Here is a 7637-nt window from a genome sequence, read left to right as displayed (position 1 = left end):
AGCAAAAGCAGAAACCCCTGATAAACCTATCAGATCTCGTGAGACTTACTCACTATCACGAGAATAGCACAGGGAAGATCAGCCCCCATGATTCAATTGCCTCCCACTGGGTGCCTCCTGTAACATGTGGGAATTCTGGGAGATACAATTCAAGTTGATATTTGAATGGGGACACAACCAAACCATATCACCAGGGTAGGGGGAGAAGGTTGATTTATGAGTATAAAAATATAATTTGATAAATATAGAGAGAAGCATACCCTGTTTTAAAACAGTAAGAATCAAAATTACGAAGAAGTAGATTTTCTCTAAATCTATCTGTAAATATCAATAAAAATAAAGCTGCTATATCAATAAGAATGAAGAGTGTTATATATTTGTAGTGTGTGTTTTAAACCCTTCAAGGTGGTGTTAAAGGTCACGTAGAAAAATATACATATAAAAGTGGCATAGAAGTTTTTGAGTTGAATGCTCAGATATTAAAACATATTATAAATTTACAGTAATTTAATAGTGGGTAGAATCACATGATAGATATACAGAATAACAAAGCATAATAGAAAACCCAGAAATAGACTCAGAGACATACAGGGACTTACCATTTGGTAAAGGTGGCACTGCATATCAGTAGATGAGAGTTGTATTTTTAAATTTATGGTAACTATTTAGGAAAAAAAGACAATTTCCTATCTTAACTCTTACACAAACATAAATTCCATGAGAAGAAAACATTTGAACATACCAACATTAGAGGCGATATTATATATGTAAGTCTATATGCATTATATATACACATATACATACATCCTTACATGGGCATATGCACTATATGCACATTTATGCATGAGTGTGTGTGTGTGTGTGTGTGTGTCTGTGTATGTGTGGGAAGACCTCTTAAAATATGACTTAAAAAACAGAAGCCATGAGATCAATAAATTTGATCCTAAACTGAAAAAGAAACCAAAAGATAACTACATTAAAAAATGGGAATCCAAGTGACTAATTCAGAAACAAAAATCTGATATACATTTAACAATCAAATGATACTTTTCATTATAAAAATGCTCTATAAATCAATATGCAAATAAGTAACAATTTAATCAAGAAAAATAATAAAGAATGGGAAGACAGTAGAGAGGTAAGGAGGAGAAATTCACTACTTGTTAAGTAGTAAATTATATAGTGTATGGTGATATGACTATTAAGTAATATACGGTACTATGAGTAAAAGGAAAAGCTCGTTGAGTGGAATTGACAAAGGAGGACGCCAAAGGGAAGTCACTGACAATTAATGACACAAAGATATTGATTGCAACCATGTGTCAAAAATGTTGGCATAGTTCAGAAGTCCCTAATATGTATTATATGTAAAAATACATACAATAGGATATTACATAGCTTTAAGAAGTTGTAATTACTGATATATTTGGACTTATTTATACCAGTTTTTTTTTCCACACTTGTCCCTTGCTTCTTTTTTCCCCTTCTTCGTTTCTCTGTTGGGTTATTCTAGATTTATTATTATTGTTATTACTTCTCCCCTCCTCCATGAGTTTGGAAGTTATCCATTCTATTTCTGTCCTTTTGAAGGTTTCCTTAAAATCTCAGTTGGTCTAGAATTATCTCTACACTTTTCCCAACATACAAGTATTTTAGTACACATGACAGCAATCATTACAGCTTCCTCATCCTCCTTTTCAACTGTCAGTGTTCTAAGATAGTTACGGTATAAATTAAAGTGTTCTTATGGCCAGACCTTGGGGCATTAATTCTCTTGTAGCACATTTTCATTTGACCTCATGTTTTCTTCTGTGGTTGTGAATTTAGGCTGGGAACCAACCTCCTGCAGGAGTTGCTTGTGTCGCTTGGATTCGGACTGTGTTCTCATAAGGCAGTTTTGCTTTTGATCCTACTAGGGCCTCCGGGTTACTCTTATCTCAGGCAAGTCTCAGGTGGATGGCAAGATTCCTTTGCCGCTGTCCTGAGCTGATGTATGGATTTTTTCTAATTCCTCTTAAATAAAACCAAGGAAATCTTCTGAGGCCCTACCTCTATGCAGAGTTTCCTGCATAAGTTTCCTTTCTAAGATTGGTCTGTCAGCCTTAATAAAACTCTAAACCCAAACCATAAAATGTATCTCCTTCCAATATTACTCCAGTCTACATCAGAATCACACACATATATACACACATGCACACATACACTCAGTACACACACACACACACACACACACACACACATTGACATGGACTTTGGATATTAGTCCTTTCTCTATGATATTTAACAACTTCAATGTGTTGATATTTTATCAAAAGTTATTTTTTAAACAGTTATATATCAGTTGCTCTAGCATTTTTTCTTGACTTTGGGGTTTCAATTTTCTTATTGGTTGCATATGTTGTCTCTCCCTGATGATGGTACATTTTCTTCTATGGCTAATAATTTTTTTAACTGTGAGTTTGACTTTGGTGGAATTTACGTACTGTAGAACTCCCATGACTCTGAGATGTTAAAGCGTCCTCTACGCGTTTTTTTTAAGTTTTGCATTTACTTCTTGGGCCCTAAGATCCAAACCAGTTGTGTTATTTTTTCTATCTGTTATAGGCTCCCACACCATAAATGTAGTATAAATTCACATTGCACTCCTGCATGAGTTATTGACTTGGGTTTTTAATTTCTCTTTGTGCTTCTTTCTGCTCTCTGCAATCCCCCAGAATATCCAGTTCTTTAGACAGGAAACAGAATTTTCCAGCTCCAGCATTATGGAAAGTGTGTTCCCTGAGGCCTGCCGGCTTGATTCAGGTCTCTCTGTGATTTATCCTATCCCTCTTCACACAACCATGAGAGCTCTTCTATCTCAGCTTAGGCCATAAAACTCTGCTCTTCTGAGGACTTTATCCAGATTCCATTCCTCTGCAGCTATAGCTTTAGGTTTGCAAGTACTCTTTATTTGTGTATTATTGAGATTTTTCTTTTCTTTTTAAAAATTGACTATGTATTTAAAATTACTTTCCTATTACATTTTATCCAACATTTCTATGAGTGTGGAGGGGATGCTAAACTATCTGTTCCTACCTTCCACAGTGCCTGGAAATAAATCAAGAGATGAAGCTCCTCTGAGATCTGGAAATGGTAGCACCACCAATTTTCCTTAAGACAGAAGTTTGAGTATGTTTTTCTGAAATCTAATTTGTAATCATAAAAGCCAGAAAAAAAAAAGAAAAAAAGAGCCAAGAAATAAATATCTTACAAACTAAGGCAGCCAATGAATGTCTAGATTATAGAGCAAGGGACAATAGAAAACCCACACTCTGCATCGTTTGTGAATGTAGACTAGGAACACGTGTTTTGCTTCTGCTACGTGCCAGGCCCTGTATTAACCTCACTGGGCACAGAATATCATATACCTGATAAGTATTTGTGCTGAGATTCAACACCAGGCATATTTAAGTTGCATCTTTTCCATTGTAATGTTAATTCTCAACCCTGGGAGCCACAGACATATTCTGGAACTCCAACAACATGTAAGTTATAAATACCAACTACAAGAACACCTCGCAATCGAAAGCTGTTTCCATTGAATATCTTTTTGTTAATTTCATTTAATTTATTGAGACAGAGTCTCACAATGTTGCCCAGGCTGGTCTTGAACTCTAGGGCTCAAGCAGTCCTCCCACCTCCGCCTCCCAAAGTGTTGAGATTACAGGCTTGAACCACCACTCCCTGCCGGATATGTCTTTTTGTAAGTCACTGTTTTGTAACTGGGGTCTGAGAAGTGCTGATGGGAGAAGAAAGTGTCCTAAAACACCATCAGGGATCAGAAAGAATTACATTTTCCCTTAAAATAAGCCTGGACTTGATTCAAGTTTTAGAAACACCCCACTGTCTCTCCTACTTGCTTCCTTTCAGGAAAGGTCGGTTCGACAAGATTTTATGGGCTTTTTGTTTTGTTTTTCTTTAGAACTTTTTTTTACTGCAATTTCATGGCTACTGTGGGTTGAAAATGGATTTTCTCACAACGTCTTTGGGGTGGGGAGGGAGATCAGTGTCCCTGGCTGTGACTGGCTGGCCTATTTACAGGAAGTCTCAGGAAGGTCCTGAGCTGGGGAAAACAGTCCAACATCGATGTGGGAACCAGGGAGGACCAGACAGGCAGGGTCTTTCCTGCCTGGGCCACTTCCTCAGAGCCAGATGTTCTTGCTTTGCAAAAAGTTCAAGCCTTGCACAGCCCTCTGTTGCTCCCTAAGATCCAGCATATAAATTTTTCGAGACCCATAAACAGGGCCAAGTTTGTCAGTACTTAAGTATTTAATCTTATCTTGCATCTAAACTAAATTTTTCCCTTTGCAGTCTTTCTTTCTGTGTCTGGTTTCCTTTTCATGTTGTTGCCATAATTGGAATAGCTTGTCCTTCCCTCCTCACCCCCATCTGCTGCTGCTGCTTCTTCTTCTTTTTTTTTTTTTTTTTTTTGTTACCGTAAAGATAATGGTAAGATTGGGGGAGATGTTTAAGAAGAAATAAGAAAGATAACTGAAGGGGTGGACTTATTTATGTGAGAAAATGGAGATTGAAGGAGTCCTGTCATTTAATACTCCCCCATAGCTCTCTACTCTTGGGGGAAATTTAAGAAATTAAAAAACAAACACACAATTTTATTGTATTTTTTAGACAGAGATTAAATATCTATGATTTTCAGCCATGCTTCTAACTTGTGTTTGTAATCCTTTTGTTTCTTTCTCCATTAACTGTTTTTTTAAAACACGGTTTTACTAATATATGCAAGAAATGGGCCACTTTGTGATTCATTTATGCATACCAGTAAGTTTATGATAATGAGAATTTCTGTGGACACACATAGATTTGAACATCACTTGGTCCACAGTTTTAGTCTATGGACCAACCATGAACTCTGCAGCCTCTCTAACTCTTTTGAAGAATAGAGAACCCGTGTCATAGACTCATTCAAAAGATAACCAAACTGGCTCTGTCACATAAAACTTATACCTTATAAAACACCAAAATATTATTGTCTTTAATCACCACAAGGATTATGTCATGTACACTTTCATCTGTCACATAGAGCCTCATGCAAGAGAGGAAACTGAAACTTTGAGAGGTATTTGCCCTAGATTACTATCTCAGTAAGGGGCAATACTGAAACACAGATTCAGGCCTTCTACCTCCAAATTTAAGCTCAACTTTTGACTAAAAAGACAACAAAGAATGCTGAATTTACTCCTTTCTAGAAATCCATGCTGCTGAATCCAGTTGGGCGGTATGTACCCTGCACAAAAGCTCCCAACTAGGGAGATGAGTTAGGCTGAAAGGCTCTGCATCCTTCCCTTTATAAGCTTTGTGCCAGAGGACTGTTTCTTTTTCTTTTTTTTTTTTTTTTTTGAGACGGAGTCTCGCTCTGTCGCCCAGGCTGGAGTGCAGTGGTGCAATCTTGGCTCACTGCAAGCTCTGCCTCCTGGGTTCACGCCATTCTCCTGCCTCAGCCTCCCGAGTAGCTGGGACTACAGGCGCCCGCCACCACGCCCGGCTAATTTTTTTGTATTTTTGATAGAGACAGGGTTTCACCATGTTAGCCAGGATGGTCTCGATCTCCTGACCTCATGATCCGCCCGCCTTGGCCTCCCAAAGTGCTGGGATTACAGGCTTGAGCCACCATGCCCGGCCTAGAGGACTGTTTCTACAGGAGACAAAGATGGCTATTTCTTCTCAAAATGCACCCAGCCACAATCCCAGAGGCCGCTTTTTCCCAGAGGGGTGCGTTTTTTCTCATCAAAAGGACTGAACAGATTAGCAAACTTCCTGCTCTCCATAGAAAAGTTCCGCAGGAGTAGGACCTTGGAGGGCGAGTGTGGCAATTTCAGTCTATGAAATAACCATTCTACAAGCTGGACTCGACAGAACAAATTCAGTGGATTTCACAATTTTGTTTTAAGTACTGGTATTTCCTAATACCTCTTGAGGGTGGGGCTGCTTCCAAAGGATCCCAGAAAATGACATTCCTAGCACCCCATCGTGCCCTTCTCTTTTCTTTCCCAGATGTTGCCACTGAGTTTTGGTGGTAATGTTCAGTGTAGCAATAGTTAACTAAATATAGTGAATAAATAGGGAATATTTGGAGAAAGAGTTTTTCTGACATCCTATCATTTAGAAAGGTCCTACCTGGGGAATAACGAAATTCTCAGTTCAAATTAGCAACTTTCAGGTAGTTCTTCTGAGGCATATTTGCTATTGGAACTTAAACTGAGGCATATTCTCAGTAATGGTCTCCTGATCATAATCAAGATTTGTTGAAATACGAAGACTCTCACTTCGGAACTGAATGTGAGGGTTCAGATTATCGCTCATGGAAGGAAGACAACTTTGTAGACAAAACAAAGAACTCGGGCTGGGCGTGGTTTCTCATGCCTGTAATCCAAGCACTTTTGGGAGGCTGAGGATGGAGGATTGCTTGACCCTAGGAGTTTGAAACCAACCTAGGCAACACAGTGAGACCTGGTCTTTTTTAAAAAGAAAAAAAAAAAAAGAACTAATCATGTGTTCGTGGGAAAATCACATAACCTTTAGACTCTTCAGTTTTTCTATCTATAAACTGGTGGCAATCAGACGAAAATCTCACTGTTCTCTAAGCTTCTGGCCTTAAATTCTGTGGATGAATCTTAGCTGCTTCTAGAGTTACAGAAAAAAGAAAGAAAGAAAGAAAGAGAGAGAGAGAGGACGGGCGTGGTGGCTCACGCCTATAATCCCAGAACTTTGGGAGGCCAAGGCGGGCGGATCATGAGGTCAGAAGATCGAGACCATCCTGGCTAACACAGTGAAACCCCGTCTCTACTAAAAATACAAAAAAACTAGCCAGGCGTGGTGGCGGGTGCCTGTAGTCCCAGCTACTCGGGAGGCTGAGGCAGGAAAATGGCCTGAACCCAGGAGGCAGAGCTTGCAGTGAGCCGAGATCGCGCCACTGGACTCCAGCCTGGGAGACAGAGTGAGACTCCATTTCAAAAAAAAAAATAAAGACAAAAGAAAGAAAGAAAAGAAAACAAAAGAAGAAAGAAAGCAAGAAAAGCAAGAAACAGAAGGAAGGAAGGAAGGAAGGAAGGAAGGAAGGAAGGAAGGAAGGAAGGAAGGAAGAAAGGAGAGAAAGAAAGAGAGAAAGAAAATGAAAAAAATGGCTCTATACCAAAACCTGATTTTCTGTTCAGCATTACTCTATGGACCATTTATTCCATTTGGGAATGCTGAGGATCCCTGACATTACTGATACACATATCAAAATTTGTAAACTGAATTAAATGAGGTATTAGATGCTCAAAACTAGATTATTCTAGAAGGGATTTACTTTGAATAAGACTAGAAAAAATAAAGCACACACACGAGAAAATCTCTGCAACTTTGGAGAGGGTCAAGAATGCTTAGAGCATAATAGACATGAATCATAAAACAATAAACAATTCATAAATTAGACTATGAAAATAATAAAGTTTGGTCTTCTAAAGACAGAAATAAGAAATGAAATGTTTAGCTACAAATGGGAAATAATATTTACAATACATATCTCTGACAAAGGAATGACATCCAGAATATATGGAGAACTCTCACAACTCAATCATAAGAAGGCTTACACCCCA

This window comes from Nomascus leucogenys, chromosome 16, assembly GCF_006542625.1.
Source record: "Nomascus leucogenys isolate Asia chromosome 16, Asia_NLE_v1, whole genome shotgun sequence".
Classification (NCBI taxonomy): domain Eukaryota; kingdom Metazoa; phylum Chordata; class Mammalia; order Primates; family Hylobatidae; genus Nomascus; species Nomascus leucogenys.
The sequence above is the reverse complement of the archived record's forward strand: the minus strand, read 5'-3'. Positions refer to the sequence as shown.